The sequence below is a fragment of the Sturnira hondurensis genome, unplaced genomic scaffold (assembly GCF_014824575.4).
Source record: "Sturnira hondurensis isolate 20B ecotype Veracruz unplaced genomic scaffold, ASM1482457v3 Scaffold0007578, whole genome shotgun sequence".
Classification (NCBI taxonomy): domain Eukaryota; kingdom Metazoa; phylum Chordata; class Mammalia; order Chiroptera; family Phyllostomidae; genus Sturnira; species Sturnira hondurensis.
The window spans coordinates 2,972,774-2,990,588 of record NW_028080209.1 but is presented as its reverse complement, the minus strand read 5'-3'; the positions used below and the strand labels follow the sequence as shown (position 1 = coordinate 2,990,588).

The 17,815-nt window shown below is 50.7% G+C and overlaps 1 protein-coding gene across 5 annotated transcripts in view; it reads right to left on the bottom strand.

Annotated features, from left to right (window-relative positions):
- The window catches only part of PPARD (peroxisome proliferator activated receptor delta), an 89,271-nt gene that overhangs the window by 17,590 nt on the left and 53,866 nt on the right, over positions 1–17,815 (bottom strand). The window contains exon 3 of one of the 5 annotated variants that reach the window (XM_037052831.1): positions 12,888–13,026. The exons of the other annotated variants lie outside the window; for them this stretch is intronic. The gene's annotated coding sequence lies outside the window, so the exon portion shown is untranslated. The remainder of the gene's footprint in view (positions 1–12,887; positions 13,027–17,815) is intronic. 5 annotated transcript variants of the gene reach the window in all.

Below are 17,815 nucleotides of genomic sequence, written 5' to 3'. Positions count from 1 at the left end.
GGAATTAGCTGGAAGGAATAAAAAGAATTATAGGAAAGTTACAACAAGAGAAAAACAGTGTGGTACTAGCACATGAAGAGGTAGTTAATGAAAGAGAATACAAAAGTCCTTAAGTAGATGCGAACACACATGGAACTTAAATACGTTATAAACACAGCCCTGCAAATCCAAGGGAAAGGCTGAACCTTCAATAAACGGTGCGCATTGGGACAAGCTGAGTAGCCGTCTGGGGAAACCAGGCTGGACCCTACCTTACACCTTATACCTAGATGAGAACCACACAAATCAAAGACTTTAAAGTTAAAACAAACATGCACAAACTATATAAACAGTTCTGAGATGGGGCAATAGCTAAGAATGACACTAAACCCATAAAACTTTATGAGTTAAAAGATTATGAGTAAAGCCTGGCTGGTGTAGCTCAGTGGATTGAGCGCGGGCTGCAAACTAAAGGATTGCTGGTTCAATTCCTAGTCAGGGCACCTGACTGGGTTGCAGGCCAGGTCCCCAATGGGGGCTGCATGAGAGGCAACCACACATTGATGTTTCTCTCCCTCTTTTCCTCCTTCTCTTCTCTCTAAAAAAATAAATAAATAAAATCTTAAAAAAGATTATGAGTAAAGATTAATAAGTTTGATTACAAAAAATGTAAACTTTCAACACGGTAAAAAACCACCAGAAGAAAAGAGCAGACAATAAATTGAGAAAAGTGTATGCAACTCTCATCAGACAAAGGGCTAGTTTCCCTAAAATAGTTCCTACAAACTAATAAGCAAGAGACCAGCAGTGGATAGTGAAATGCGCCAAAGGTATAAAAAGTGTATATAGAAAAAGTATACCTTTGGCTCATAAACATATGAGCCAACTCAACATCATTCATAAAAGAGGAATGCAAATTAAAAAAACACTGAAATACACTTTTTGGATCGGATTAAAACAAATGCTAACACGTTGTTGCCAAGCACACAGGAAACAATCTCACATCCTTGGTAAAAGGTAAACTGGCACAACCTCTAAGGAGGCTAATTCGGCTACAACGATCCAAATTACAGGCACACATTCCCTTTGATCCAGAAACACCCCTTCTAGGTTGTAGCCTAAGCTACACTTCCACTGGAGCAAACCAACAGAATATATTAGTACAAGGTTATTTATTACAGTACTACTTGACTAGTAGGAGGTGGGGAACCACCTAAAAGCCCATTCATAAGGGACTCATTAAATAAATCACGATACGGAAACATGGAATTCTACGCAGCCACAAAGAAGAACAATGACATTATGGACTGGTAATGAAGTCAAATATACATGGAAAAATGTCAAAGGTACCAAGATACCATAAACAGAATGTATCATTTCCTAGTTAATACAGTAGAATGGGAAAACTCAGGAAAAGTCAGGCAGAACTCCTGCTCTCCGGCTGAGAAAGGCCCCCAGACAGGGAGCTTTGCAGACAAAACAACTCGGTGCCATGTAGGGCTGTGGGTGGGATCCTGGAACAGGAAGAGGATGGTGGTGGAAAAGCTGGTTAAGTCCCAAACAACCCCTGCTTACTGAGTTAATGGTATTGTCCGGTGTCCACTTCTTAGTTCTGGTAGGGGCACATGATGTTTATGTAAAACGTTAATGCTGGAGGGGGCGGGATGATGCCCCACCATGGACAACGGAGGAGGAGCCCGGTCACCGTGGCACTGCGGAGCTGCTGAGCCGACCTGGAAAGCCCACCTCCACACTGCCTGCCAGGTGGGAAAACAGCGCCCGTTTTGCAAGGCACCGTGTGCCAGATTTCCAGGCATACAGCTCAACACCCTCCTAAGTGACACAGGATAAAAGGTCACTTAGCCAAAGAGGAGAGTGGGGCTGTGGGGAGGGGTCAGTGACAGCGCTGGGGAAGGAGCAGTCTGTGGCTGTTGTGGTGTGTATTAAACTATCTAAATAAATTAGCTGCTATCCAAACAACAAGGACCAGAGACACTGATTCTTCATGTTCCACACAACGGAAATGTCTGGAGGTGGAGGAGTCTGGGGCAAGTGAGGGAAGAGATACACTCAACCGGCCCTGCAGCTGACGGGCCCCGGGAGGTTTCTGAGGGGCAGCATCAAGAAACCCTGAGGGGCGGCGCGATGTCCGGGAGCCATAAGCACAGCGGCGGCACTGGCCACACGGAAAGTGGGATGAAACTGACTCTACAGAATGCTGTTTGGGATCCATGCAGCTTGGAAGTCAGTCAACACTGGGAGAAATGCACACCAGGCTGTGGTGACGAGAGCAAGGGAGAGGGGGAGACATGAAGATTTGGGGGTTCCCCTAGTAGGTGGAAACAGGGGAGAAAAAACTACAATGCTACACATCCTCTCAGTGACCATGGGAGATGGGACCGAGTCCACAGTCAGGACCGAGTCCTGGAGGATAAGGGAGGAGCTGGTCTCCACCACACACCAGGCACCTGCCGGGTACACGACAAACAGCCTCTGCTCAATCCACGAGGGGAGCCCGGTGAGCTCCTCTGGGCAGATGAGAAACGTGACGAAGCCTGCAGGCCTGCGGAGCCTGGCAGGGTGTCTCTGCAACGGGCCGGAGGATGCAGGAGACAACCACGGGTCTCAGACACAATGGAGATGATGCCCCTGACACCCCTGAGCCTCAGCTTCCGCTTCCACACCAGCTGGTCGGTTATTTCACCATGATCAGGGCTGCTCTTCTCAGTTTCTGGGGGTGCACACGGTTGCCTCCTGGGATCAGATGTGGTTCTGGGCTCTGGTGAGAGTGTGGGATTTGGGGCCAGGGTTCCCAGATTTCAGGCAGGTGTACCCCGCTGCCTGGTGTTGTCTCTTCTGGCTGTGACCTCTTGAGGACACAGATGAAGCAGGGGGAGGGCTGTAGCCAGGTTGTTCTAAAACCCACACACACCCCTCGGGCTGTTTCATATTTAGATGTAACCACTGTGCTGCACCCATCCCTGCATTTTGCCAGAGGCCACTGATTTTCACACAGCCCAACTATTCTGTCTACAGCTGAGGGCTGCCCCCCACCACTACCACTGTTCCCAGCTTGTCTGGCCAGGAGCGACTCTGACAGCCCCTCACCCCCCTCCACCACCGCTGGGCCCAGGCCCACAGGCTGGATGTTCCCAGAGAGCTGCCACCCACTGTCATCCTTATGATGAATCCTACTCTCCTCTTTCTCCCAAGGCCTGGCACTGAGAACAGCACACCCTGGCACCAGGTCTAACTTCTGCATGGCTACGAAATCCTGGTTTTCACCATCGCCCCCCACCTCCTATACTGTGCCAGGGCCAGAAACTCTGACCACGTCACTGCTCCACCCCACTTCAGGAGCTGGTGCTGTCTTCAGGCAGGACAAGGGTCTTGTAGCCAGAATGAGGAGGGCCCGCTCTGCTGCTCCTTGGACAAAGAGTGGGATAATTTAGCAAAATAATTTTTCTTTCTTTCTTTGCATTATGACCATCAGTAAGAAATACACTGCATTATCACAAGATAAAACACACCCAGGTGCACACATGCACACCCGCACCACGAAACACAGCTTCACGAAGGATTTCTTCCCCTTCCTCCAGCAACCTGCTTAAATATCTTCTATTTCTTTTATTTACTTTTATTGTACTTTTTTACATTACCATTTATCCCCCTTACATCCTCTTCTACCTCCACCCACCTTCTCCTACCTCCTGCACCAAAGAACTCCTCACAAGCGAATGCCTGGACTGCTCCGACACACACACACACACACACACACACACACACAGCCTGCAGCGCACACGCCGCCCCAGCGCTCCCACTCCAAGACCCACTCCCTGGCCCCAAGAAGAAACTCAGGCCTTTTGGGAGCTAAGGGGGCGAGGGGCATAACCCCATTTATTTTCCATTGGGCAGGTAAATTTCATGGGCAGAGAGAATTAGGAGCTTAACCCAAATGACCTGGAGCTATAGAGAGGCCTGGTCTAGGGCCAGAGCAACAGACACCTGGAGTCTTAATCCTTCCCACTAAGTCTAGTCATCCTCAGAAAATGGAGCTTTCCTGATGCCCCCTGCCCCGCCCCCCGCTGGCAGGCTGTATACTGAGTGGGGTCAGTCCATGTGCCAGGGCCCCACCCACCACGTCACACAGCCCGAGAGGCCTCTCCCTGCACAAGAGCCCAAGAGCGGCTACAGCTGCAGAGCCTTGGACTCACCACCTCCATCAAGATGGTACCAGCCTCCATTCTCTGGGGCTTCCCACACACCAGGCTCTATGTACACGAACACGTCTCATCCTCATAACACCCCTAAGTCAGGCACTATTCCTATCCCCAGTTAACTGAGGAGGAAACCGCACAACAGAGTGATAGGAACTGGCTCCAGGTCACGCATTAACTGAAGGAGCAGGATTTGAGCCCAGGCAGCTTGGCTCAAGTCCTATTCACTGTGCTGCACACCGTGAATGTGGTGCTGGGCAAGACCGGCCAGAAGCTGAGTGCCCAGCTGGGCCCCCAGAGGTCTGGATCCACCACCCCAGAAACCTCTGCGTGGCTGCCAGTTGCTGTCTCTGTGGAGAACACCCTGGTCAAAGCCCTCCTGGACACTCCCTGCCAAAAGATAACCAGTGTGTGCTAACGACAGCCATGGGCTCGGGTCCCTGCTCCTCCTCTAGCCCTGCCCCACTCGCCCGTGTTCCTGCATCACTCCCTGAACACGGAGGCTTGGACTGGCCTTGGCCAGGAGTGCTGCTCCCTCTACTAGCCAAGGCCACTCCTTCAGGACCCACCTGCAGCCCCTCTTTTAGGAAACCCCTGGACCAGTTCCACCCTGTTCCTTCCTGCAGCAACCCTGGCCCAGCCCCCCCAGCTCCGCAATTACTGTAGCAAACTACAATGTCTGTTAGCTGCTCTGGCCTCACCCTGCCATCAGTCACCCAGACAGTGCTTCTATCTTGCCGAGGTAGGTTCCCAGCACCTGGCACAGTGCCTGGCGTTTAGTGGTGTTCAACATACACTTGTTGAATAAACAGACAAAAATATTAACCACTGTCACTTATTAGTTGTAGTGTCTGCCACTGTATCGATTCTCACCTGTTACTGCCCTTGAGGTGCAGTACTGCACAGAAGTGAATTTCCCTGACTTCTGTGTGAGGCCTGGGTTCAAGCCCTACCTCTGTCCCTCCTGCTCTGTGATTAGAAGACACCAACCCCTCGGAGTTTCTCAGCCCTAAAATTGGGATACTACTACCTAACCTGAGCAGCAGACATAAGGATTAAATTGCCATAAGCAACTGCCTAATAGTGCAGGTATACAGTAGGTGCCCAACAAAGAGGGACTGCGGCCGCTGCTATTATCATCACTGTTGGCTCGTTTTAGGGATCATACGGAGCGAGCGGTACTTCGGGTCTAGAACTGCACCAGCCTGCTGGCATTCTAGGGACCTAGACCGACTTTCCCAATCCCTTGCCTTAGAACCAACTGTGGGAACAGAGAACTGACAGGGAGCTCCCACTCCGGCCCAGGGTTCACTGTTCAGAGATGAGTCCAAACCTTCCTCCACTTCTCTCTCCCTCTGCCCCACCCCTACCCTACAGCTGACCCAGTTGCTGCCATTTCCTTTCCCCAACCCCCCACCACCTCAGGGAGATGAGGATCAGCCGCCTCCAGACACAGGGCAGAGGTTACCCCATGTCTCTGGCAGGTGCTCTCAGGACAGGCAGTGATGGAGGTCACGAGAGAATAGGCCTGGTTAATTCTCCCCCTAGCTTTCCAATCAGTCATTAATCTGGGTACTGACCCAGTGCCCTGGTTTCCCAGACAAGCTGTTCCGAGGTGCTCTCTGCTTCCCGTCTGCCAGGCCGGGTTACGCCCGCTTGGGGCTCGCAGAGGCCTGTGTAGTCTTCTTGCTGGAATTGAGTTGGCCCAGCAGTTCACCCCCGAGAAGTGGCCTGGGGATAGTTTTGTTCAGAGTGCTAGAACCCGGGAAAAGACACCCGGGAGGCCACCCCTGCCCTTCACATTCTACCACTCTTCCAAATTCCACCAAGGACCAGTCCCTAAGGCCCATGGAATGAAGCTAAACTAAAATAAAAGGAAATGCTGGCCTTCGGGAGCTATTGAGAATGTGCTGGAGAAGAGATCAGAGTGCAAAGCAGGATCCTCACCAGCGACTGCAAGGCGCCCCGGGCGTGTGGGCAGCCTAGCAGGGCAGGGCCTCCAGCCAGCAGCGCCCCAGTCCCGGCTGCCTCTGGTTGTAGCCAGTGAAGACTGACGAGATGCTAAAAATGTACAGCTTTCACAAGCAACAGAAGTTCAACAAGGTCAAAACATGTATAAGAAAGTGGAAAGACATGGCTCAAAGAGTTTAATGGTTGTTTTCTCTGAGCATTGCCATTATAGGCGATTCTTATTTTCTTAATTACCTTTTCTGTGTTCTCCAATCCTTTACAATGGTGAGATAAACTTTTGTCACTGAGGGAAAAGGGAGAAATGTTTCAAGCACTGTTTTGAGCACAGCAGACCGAATCTCCCAGACTGCTGAGAGATACTGAGGAGGGAAAGGAGAGGCCCGCCCAGGTTCCAGAGGAGACCAAAATCTCTTTCTGGACGCTTTCAGGCAGCTGAGGGCCCCTCGGTGCTCAGAGAGGGCTGTGAGGTAAGGCAGTTGTGCCACAACCAGGGGGCTGGACCAGGGGCCCTTCTAGAGGCCTTCTCATCCCAGGACCTCAGGTCTATGGCTGCTGATGCCATCGATGCCCCTCCACTCTTCCTCTGGTCCCTGCCAGCTGCTTTCATTCACTCGTTCATCAAATATTTGTTAAGCACCTACCACCACGTGCCAGGCTACATGAGTCAAGAAAGCAACACAACCACACAACTGGGAAGGGCGACAGGGCGGCAAAGGACAAATGGGGAGCACAGTAGAGCAAGCTGGCCTAGGTTGGGTAACTTAGGGGAGGCGTTCCGGAGGGTGTGGCCTTCGGCTCAAGAAGGCAAGCAGGGTTACAAGGCAATGGGGGAAAGATATGTGAAAAGGCCCCTCGGGGAGGATGGCACGGACCCTCTGAGGGGTGGAAAGAGGGCTGTGTGGCTGGTGTGCTGGGAAGGCAGGGAGGCTGGTCTAGCTGAGGCCAGCGATCAAAGGGCAAGTTAAGGATGTGAGTTTATCCAAAAAGCAGCAGACAGCACAGAAGAGTTATGAAGAGAGGATGGGCAGGATCAGAGCTGCAGTTAAAAAAAAATTCCTCTGGCTGCTGTGGAGGATGGACTGGAGATGATTTCAGCCGGACTCTGAGAGCCAAGGTTACAGCAAACCCCACCGGGGCAACTGCGGGAGGGGAAGGCTACCCCAGGGCCCCGGAAACCTGCTCGTTCCATCAACTCCTGGGGAGAGCCAGGCTGAGGAGCCGAGGCACGAGGGCCCTACGCAGAGCTGAGTGCCTCTCCTGTGCCCTCCCTGAGTAAAGCGCAGGGCAGCGCAGAGGCGCTCTGTGCGTGTGCCCTTCCTGCCTAAGGCCTCCCCCAGTGCCAGCCTCCCAGTACTGTTCGGGTCTCGGTGGTTCCCAGCTACAACACACACATCTGGAAGCAGAAGTGGCATCTGGCACTGGCTGGCACATTCCTAGGCCTGACAACTCCATCCAAGCCCCTCAAACTTCTGACACACCGCTCTCTGACCAGCACACCAGCCTCTGTGTGGGTCAGTGCCCCACTCTAGGAGCTATGTGGTTACAGGGCATGGGCCAGACTCTGCTGCTCACATCTTTTTCTTTATTTTTTATTTGTTGAAAGTATTTAGTTTTTACTTTATTTTTTAGAGAGCGAGGATGGAACACAGGAAGAGAGGGAAAGAAACATGGATGTGAGAGAGGTTCTCAATAGGTTCTCAAATGTCAATAGGTTGCCTCTTGCAAGCACCCTGGTTTGACCAGGGCTCAAACCTACAACCTAGCCATGTACCTTGACCGGGAATAGAACCTGTGACCTTTTTGCTTTCTGGGACAATGTCCAACCAACTGAGCCACACCAGTCAGGGTACCCTTTCCTTTTTAAACAACTAAGACAGCATCAGCCAGCCCTTAAAAGTTCATGAAGCACCTTTATATAATAATGCCATTTAATCGACCCTGTGAGAGTGAGACAGGACAGTGAGAAGCTAGGGCAGTTCCTGGGCAAGTGGAACAGGGAAACTGAGACAGCTGAGCACGACGGCCTGAGCAGTTTACAGCCAGGGGCAGAGAGACGGCAGGGGGCAAAACTGGGAAAAACAGAGACCTCACCCCCAGGGTAACCTCTCCTGCACTGGCCTTTCCTCCCTGGAAGTGACATCTAGGCCCCAGCTGTGTTTTAGCTCCAGGCCCAGAAAAGCTGCAAAACCAGGTGGGGAAGCCAGAACCGATGCAATGACTAAAGACCCCCTGCCCTGGAGTTGACCAGTCAGTGGAGACCACGACCCTGAGAGAGCACACCTGGAGAATGGATGGCTGTTCTGCTGCAGCCCTCCCCCCGAGACGAGACCTCCCCCAAGATTCCTGCCTGCAGGAGAGAGAGAAAACCCTGAAGACAAAGGACCCAGCACACGCTCGCCCTCTGGGGAGAAGCCAGTGTCCTTCCCATTATTCCCTTTCCATTCTTCCCTCCCCCTCCCCCACTTCTTTCTTCACAGGCAGGAGTCTCCAAAACTCTAAGGCAATGGGCAGCAGGCAGCTTGTCCCAGGCTGATCCCCCAAACCTGTCCCCAAAGCCCCCTTTTCTCTGACTTCCCGGTGAGCTAAGGCAGCCCAGCTAAGGCTTTCCTATTGCTTCTATGCTAAGCCCTCCCTTGTTTCACCGTCCCCAGCTTTAATAGTCACCTGGAGGTTTCATACTGTGAAACCTTTCCCACACGAAGTCAAGCACCCACATGCCACACCGGCCCAGGCAGACCTGCACAGGGCCAGACCCTCGCCTAGTAACAAGAGGAAAGCAGACGAGACAAGAATGTGTTAAGCACCTACAAGGGATTGTTTCATTTTAACACTGCAGCAGCCCTCTGAGGGAAGCTCTGACTCCTACTGACCCAAAGGACAAACTGGGTGAGGGGACAGAGGCTGGTGGCAAGGAAACGTGCAGTGCACTGAGGGGTGCACGGGCCTGGTGACAGGGAACGAAACTCTGACCAGCTCAGGAAAAACAGGACACACAGTTGTGGAGGGGGAAGGCAGACGACGGGTCAGCAGGGCTGAGCGACTTCTGAGCCTCCCCAAGGGCAGAGGAGACAGAGAAGAACCCTATAGCTGGGCAGCGCCAGTCAGTTCCACTCAGGGGAAACTGTGCCCCTAAGTTCAAGCTTCACCTGGAAGTATCCATGCCCTCTGACCCTGTACAACAGTCCCCCTCCTAGGAAAATGTACCGAGCTGTTGTTCAAGGCAGTGTTATTTATAATGATGAAATCAAGTTTTATAATACTGAAAAATAACAGAAGTGATTCAAAGTCCAATAATAGAGAAATAGTTAAATGAGGGTATCCTCAGAAAATGGAGTATTACTCAGCCATTAAACTCATGTTTCCCTGGAATATTTAGTAACTTGGTAAGTGGAAAACAGCAGAATTAAATTATATAGCATAAACCCCGCAAAACTGACTAGGGAAAGAATGAAAGGAAGTTTCTGTGCATGAACAGGACAGCAGGTGATTCACTGTTTTGATGTCGCTGTGCTTCTTAAACTCTCTGTTCTGGACACGCACTGCCTTCGCCTGACTTACCTACCAGAGCACGAGACATGGCTGGACGCTTCCTCCTTCACACCTGCCTTCACTTGGCTCCAGGTTTCCCGACCTCACTGGCTGCTCCTTGCCCATCTGTTTCGCTGGTGCCCCTGAGTTGTTTTCTTCCTGGTCTCGTCAGGACTCTTTTATTCTACAGTCTTATACTTACAAGAGCCATGATCTTCTTATGCTGGTCTATGGCCTTCAATACCTCCCGACTCCCTTATTTATTATTCCTTCAGTCCCAGCTTTGCTGATATCCCCACGTGGATGCCCAATGGTATCACAAACCTAACACATCCAAAACCAAGCTCTTGACCTCCCCCACCAACACCTTTCCCATCTCAGTTAATGGTAACTCCCAACTTTCTGGTTTGTCAGCCCAAAATGCTAGGGTCAGCAAATCCTGTTGGCTCTCTGCCTTTCGTAAATACCCACAATCTGATCACCTGTCATCACCTCTGTGGCTATGACCCTGGTCCAAGACAACATCATCTCTTGCCTGGATTATCTTGGCTGCCTCCTAACTGGCTTCTCTGCTTCTGGCTTTATCCCACTACCCCCCACGCAGCAGTCAGATTCTTCCCACCTGCGATCAAATCTTTCCAGAAGCTTCCCGTCTTTACAGTGGCCTGCAAGGCCTTCTGGGGTGGCCCCTGCCTACTGCTCCTGTCCTGATGTGCTGCGTGCCAGGCATGTGGCCTCCTGCTGGTCTTGAACACAGCAGGCACATTTATCTCCGGGCCTTTGCAGCCATTCCCTCCGGCTGAAAATGTCTTCTCCCAGGAATCTATGTACATGGCTGGCTGCCTCACTTCCTCAGGACTTAGGTTAAATGGACAGTCAACCAGACCACAGTACGTAAAATCACACCCAGCCCACCCTTGGGCACTTCCTTTCCCTCCTCTGTTTCAGTCATCTCTGTAGCTCTTAACACTACTTGGAATAGTACACATGCATGCATGTGTGTATATACACATGGATGCATATAGACATATGCCATATTGTGCTGTGTTTAATGTGCTCCCATGTATAATGCACACCATGTTTTTATGAGCATTATATACAGGATTATTATACCCCGGGTATGTAATCACTGTACCCAGGTATAATGAGCATCCTTATTTTTCCCTCAAAAATTTGGGCAAAAAAGTGCACATCATACATGGCAAAATATGGTATATCCATATATATATACACATGTATTTTTTAACTCTTTTGTTGCCCTGACCAGCACTCAGTTGACTGGGCACTGTCCTGCAAAGTAAAAGGTCGCCAGTTCAACCCCACTCAGGGCACATGCCTGGGTTGCTGGTTCAGTTCCCGGTCCAGGTATGAGAGGCAGCCAATCAATGCTTCTCTCTCTCTTTCCCCCACCCTTCCCCTTTCTCTGAAAGCAAATAAATAGCCCTGGCTGGTGTGGCTCAGTGGACTGAGTCCCGACCTGCACACTGAAAGGCCACCAGATCATTCCCGACCAGGGCACACGCCTGGGTTGCGGACCAGGCCCCCAGGTAGGGGCATCCATGAGGCGACCACTCAATGTTCCTCTCGTACACAGATGTTTCTCTCCCTCACTTTCTCCCTCCCGCCCTCTCTAAAAATAAATAAATATTTAAAAGTAATTAAATAAACTCTTAAAAAAAAACCTCGTTTGTTTACTGCTTGTGTCACCCCGAAAGAATATAAACCCCATGAAGCAAAAAATTTTGTATGCTGGATTCATACTGGTCTCAGGTTTTGGAAAAGTGACTAGCAGACAGTAATTGCTCAATAAACGTTTGCCGAATAAATGAATAATTTTTATAATTGGAAAAAGATTTCTGCTACTGACCAGACTGAAACAGCCCCACAGGGATCACTTGTCCTCGGGCTGTAGTTCTCTAGGGCACCAAGCGGCCCTCCAGCGCATCCCAGTCAAAGGGGCTCTTCAGGGTTACAACCAGCCGGCAGCCACGCAGAGCAGGGCGCACAGGGGTCCAGGCAGCGGCTCGTCTACTGATCTGCCAGGAGACCTGGGGGAGGCAGTCCGTTTGTCCGGGCGCCATCTTCCCCACGGGGAAGTTGTGCTGGGCGCTTCCCTCCCACTCAGACTCTCCAGCCCTCTCTCGGAGCAGATCCCCTGAGGAGCCCAGTGGAGCAGGCCTGGCTCACCTCTGGGACTTGGCCTTTCTTAGAGGAGGGGGCGGGGAGGTGACAAACCCTTAGGTGACTTTAACATATTTACATGGCAGCACCTGCCACTACCAAGGCGAAGGGGAGGAGTGTGGATGAGGAGCAGGAAATGACTTCTGCTTGAGGCCTCAGTCCTCCGAGGCCAAGGAGAGCTGGGTCATGCAGAAATGATCATAAAAGTAAAATATGCTCATTAGAGAACACAGTTCAGTGAAGAAAATAAAATCAAGAAGTGGACAGATTACTTTTCTATACAGACTGAGGGGTAGGATGTTTTAGGAAGGGGACACGCGGGCTTCCCCAGGCCCCGGAGAGGGGGGTAGAGACACAGGAAGCCCAGGGCGGCAGGGGCTAGAGAGGGCTGGGGAAGCAGGTCATAGCCAGACACATGCAGAATGATTCCTACGACGCTTGTTACATGGTGCCTACTAAAATTCTGCTCGAACCAAACAGTACATAGCGTTTCTGTGTACCAGGCTGTAAGCTCCTTACGTAGCACAAGTGAGGACTGTGAAGTGGGTACTATTATTATCTCCACTTATAGAAGAGAAAAACAGAGCAAGGAAGAGTGAAATAATTTCCATGACCACCTGAGCTTGGCTGCAGAGCCGGGGCCGGTCTGCCTCAGGGTGGGCACTCTCAACGCTCCATGGGACCGCCTCTCATTTCCATTCCTGAACCTCTAACGCCAAAAGGCGGCCCACATCCTGGTAAGTGGATCCTTCCCTCCAACTACCATCCCTCATCTGTTCCTGCCTGATCTCTGGTCACCAAGTCTCGGCCTGCACTCGCCTTCCTCCCCAAAGCCGTCACCTGCAGGTGAAACCTCTCAGTTACTGTGGCATTCGTCATTTGACAGCTTCCCAGACCCTCCTGTCCCCGTCGATCACTCCTCTTAATGTGTTGCTCCTAAAACTCCCAAGACCAAGATGAAGCTGACATGTTGGAATGACAATACTTTAAATCTAAGAGGCAATCTCCTACCTTTTCTCCTAAGTCAGTAAGAGGCCGAAGTGTCACCTAGGTGCCATTTGCTTATTAACCCTTGGATAAGGTCACTCAATGAATCACAGCCAGCGCCCAGGCCCTGCTGAAGTCCGGACTGCAGGCCCCTCCTCTCCACCTGCAGGTGAGGGGACAGTGGGACACAGCAGACAGGACGTTAGTGTTGGACTGTGTGACAGGCACACTTGCAGCTCTATGGCTAGGTTTCGTACCTCCGGGCAACTGTCTGACCCTCCCTCCGTGGCTCCGAGTTCCCGTCTCTAAGATGGGATTAACACCCACAGGCCTGCCCTGATGCAGGCAGCCAGGCTCAGATGAGAGCATAAATGTGAAAAACACATGTATTATATAATTCATACACCAAAATGTTAATGATGGCGATCTCTTAAGGGTAATTTTTACTTCTTCCCTTATCGTTTATCTGATTTTTCTATAATGAATGTGTGCTGTGTTCAGTAAGCAAAAAAAAAAAAAAAAAGGTTTTGAAAGCATGATACACATGAGACATTATTTTAGAAAGTCCCAAGAAACAGAAAAAGCTGACATCTTCGATGTCACAGACTTCTCTGCTGGCCTCCAAGAGCAGCAGGCGACGCAGGTGTGGTGCTCAGGCAGGATGGTCCTGACACGGAGCAAGGGGTCAAGCTGTGCGCCTGTCTGCCTCACGTCCACGTTGTGTAAGACAACAAAGAGCTAACACACACTTGTCCAACAGCATAAACGACTGATAAGGGAACAGAGTCAGGGTGGGAGAGGGGAAGGAGGTGGCGGGGGGGAGAGTGAGGGTCTGCAGTCGCAGTCTGGAGAAGTCTTCTGCCATGAAGCTCGGTAAAAGCGCCCAGCACCTCCTTCAAACACTTCCTGCTTTCTCTCTCACAAAAGCTCTGGCTCTCACTTGAGTGAAACCAGCTCAGGAACTAAAAGCTCAGCTGGTGTCGGACCTCAAAGACACTTTCAGTTATTTGGTTTCTGTTCTCCCACATCTTTCCAAGTGTACTTATCTGGTTGCTCTCTGAGGTCCCAGATAAAAACTTATTTAACAAATATTTGAAAAGCATGAAGTCCCCCAAAGAAGGAAGGGAGAACCAGAGGTGAGGGAGTGAAAGGATAAATAAAACAAGGGTATTCAATCCCAGGGAGTCTGGAACAGACTTTTTAAACATGAAAGCACCTTGGAGAGCCAGAAAATTGGCTCATGACCTCCTCACCTTCCAATTCTCTTGCTCTGACAGCAAACGGCTTCTGGGTTTCATGCCAACATGACAGCCTACAAGAGGTCTCGGTGCAAAAGTGGGTCCAAAACGGCACCCTTACTTCTCAGGACCTGGGGCCAGTCAGGAGTGGTGTGTGGGAGGTGACAGGGAAATGCCAGGATTGGCCTGACTGAGCAATGACTTGGGAATTCCTTCAGAAAGCAGAAGGCTTTACACGTTGGGTCACGTCATCTCCCAGCCTGGAGTTCAGACCCTGCTGGCAGGATGGAGATGGGGCTCCTGCCAAAGACTCAAGGTAAAGTACTGCCTCTGTCCCCTGTGCTATAACCAGTGATGACAGGGAGCCTGGTGGTCAGACTGCCTTCCCTCTGAGGTCCTCTGTCTCCAGGGTCCACTCTGTCCCCTCCTACTTGGCTGCCAGTAACCGGGATGGGGTGGGGGTGGGGCCCTCCAAGATGCACTGTAAGAGGAGGTAGTAAGACTCCCCAGAATCCCCTCAGGGCCCACACTGCACGGCCTGCTCCTTGTCAGGCCCCTTTGGCCCTGGCCCCAACTTTAGCCCCATTCCCTGGAGGCCTGTGAAGGTAAATAAATAGTGCAGGGAGAAGCAGACGGAACTTGAGAACAGGGACTCTCCTGGACTCTCCACCCCACAGCATTAGGACAACATGGCCTTAACAGACCATAACCTCCTGATTGAGCCAGAGCCAATGTTTCCTCAAAACAACTGCTCCAGGGAAGAACGCCATGGGAGCACGAGGAGCAGACACTACTCACCAAGTGTGAGGGTGCTCCTTGCCTCGGGGGGAGCTGCTAACTAGGAAGATGACAGGCTGGTGGGCTAGAGGGACACCAGAGCAGAGGGCCAACAGGAACAGTTCTGGAGTCCTCAGTGTCACCGCCACGGCCCTCCTTCCTGGCTGCCTCTTCAAGAACCTCCACCCAAACCCTGGGGCAAACAGAGCACGCAGGCAGTGTCTCCCCACCCACGGAGACCTGCTTGGCAAGGCTCTGCACACCTTTCCCCCATTAATGCTTCCCTTCTCCCACCCTCCCCTAACTAAGCTCAGGGAGTCTTAGGCTATACCCTCTCCATCTACCTGGCCTGATCCCGGCCTGATCCCTGGACTGCCCCTGGACTGATCCCGGCCAAGCTGGGGATCCTGGGCACTGATCCTAACACAGGCCACCACCAGGTACGTGAAGCCTGCACTTCCCTGTCTGGGCGGGGACCAGCGCCAGCAGCTCACCTTTGTAACACCCCACACCAAAGCATTTATTCCAAAGACGGCTAAGCAGCGCCCAACAACCTGCTTACCAGCTTGTCCAAAGTGCCGGCCCTTCCCGGGCAATGGCCTGCCACATGCAGGAGAGCATCCTGGGCAGGAGGAGCACCTCTCTCTGCCTTTTCAGCTCGGACCCCACAAGGGTGAGTGTTCTGCTGGGTTCTGAGCACCAGTACCTAGTGCTTGGCGCCACCACAACAATGACCGGGCCCCTCAGAGAAGGCAGACTGGCCTAAGAGCAAGGGCGGGATTTTGGCCCAAACGGAACTGGGTTGGAATCCTAGCTTTGCTACTTACTAGCTGAGTGGCCTTGGGCGAACTGCTTCACCTCACTGAATATCTGTTTCCTTATGTGTGCAATGGCTCAGCCCAGAAAGATGACAAACCTTGTCTACGGTCATGCGGAGCGATGTCGTTGAGCTTGGCCCCACTCCCATTTCCTAGATCTCAGGGCTTTTTTGACTACTCCAGTGATTTTCAACTGTGTGCTGCAAGAAAGTTTAAAGCACACAGTGCCTGACTATTCAGTCAGGGACACTGACCTCTTTTCCCTTAGATTGTCAAGTAAAAAAAATGACAACAGCCAGCCCCAACAATAGCCATCCGGTGTGAATGAATCGAAATCATACTTAATTTTTGTCAGATTGGCAAAAGCCATAACATATTTTTGGTGTGCTGCAGAATTTTAGTAACCAGTGTACTGTTCCATGAGATGAAGAGGGTTGGAAATTGCTGGACTACATCAAGATGTTTCTCAAGGGCAGGTACAACAGACAACGAAAAAATCTTTTCCACAATGCCTGTCAGCTAGTCCCAAAAGCCAGTGAAAAGCTCCTTCCAAAGTTCTCTGTCTTCAAAAACCAACCGACCAACCAAGAAATGACAAAACCCCAAAGTTCTCTGCCTTAAAATGAAAGTAGTCCTCATAGGCACCAACTCAACCAGGTAATTAAAAGTAGCATCACCTTTACTGGGGACAACTGGCTTGCTTCCCGATGTGAAGCAACAGGAGGCCCCCACCACCCATGCGGGCTCCCACCAAAAATGTGAACCTCGCTGTGATCACGGGGAAGCAGTCACACAAACACGGAGTGAGGACAGCCAACGACACCGTGCCGAAAAAGTACAGCCAGTGGTTTGCAATCAGTGAGTCTTAGTGAAGGAAATACAGATGTTCACGGTAGTGTTCTTTCCATTTTTTTTAGCTCTGGTATTTTGCCTAAATAAAAAAAGAGAGAAAAAAGGCTGCTCTGCCGTCAGCTCACGCCGTGGCTCTGAGCCCACCAAGACTCGGTTGTGTTACATTTGATTCCCTTCCCAGTGTCCAGAATAGAACAACCCAAGCTTCTCTGCTCATTGTTCAAGGCCTGGCCCAATAGGGACCTCACAGTGGCTAAGCTTATCCTCCACAAACTCTATAACCTGAACCACCTTGTCAGCCCACGTTGTTTACATGGTGGCTCCAAACAGCCAGTGGTTGGAAAGCCGTTTGTTCAGCCAGCAACTCTCCTGCGCACCCTTCAGGGGCAGGGGCCAGCCAGGTTCCAGAGTCTCTGTGATGGACAAGGTACAGTGGCTGGCTCTGTGGGGCTGACCTTACAGGTTTCCCTTCAACACCTGGCTTTCATCAAACCTTGCCTTATGCCCTCTCTTGACCAGCATTTCCATACAAGACTTTCTTCTCAACTTTTCTTGGGAAACTTATGTTTTACTGAATCCCAAACTCTGAGAAACATCTCAATATTAACAAATTGGGAAAATGGGGAAAAGTATTATAATCCTCTGATGAGAATTAAAGCTTAATGATCAGCCTAGAGATGTTACTGGTTTGAAGGAATCACTAATATCAAGTCAAAGCAAGAATAAGAACACGCAGAGTTGAAGGTGCAGGCTGACGCCCCTGGGAACCGGGACGGGAGTGGCCACAATCTAATCGGGTCTCACCCGCAGCACTGCCACACTGTGAGCGTATGCTCACGGCCGGCTCTGCTGTTAATGGTGAGTCATTCTTGCAAGTGTGTATTAATATGTCAATATACACAGTATATGCAAATCCTACAAGTGGTATTCTACGAAATAAGTTTGGAAACAAGTAAGTCCTTAAACTGGTTCTGTACAGTGCTATTCACTTTATTAGGAGATACCCTTGTTGGTGATTCAAATATTACCCAATAATGTTCACCGGCACCTTCTAGCATTTGACTATTTGCTATAGGAGAAATAGGGGGAAAATATGAATATTGCAGAATTCTAGGATACAAAATCAGAAACTGATCTAAAATTTGAATTAGTAAACGCAGTATTGATTAGTAAAAGCAATAGCTAAACCAAAATTTTTTAGTATTTTCATCACTAAAAAAGAAAAGAAAATGAGCTTATACAAAGCAATATATACCTCGATGTTCAT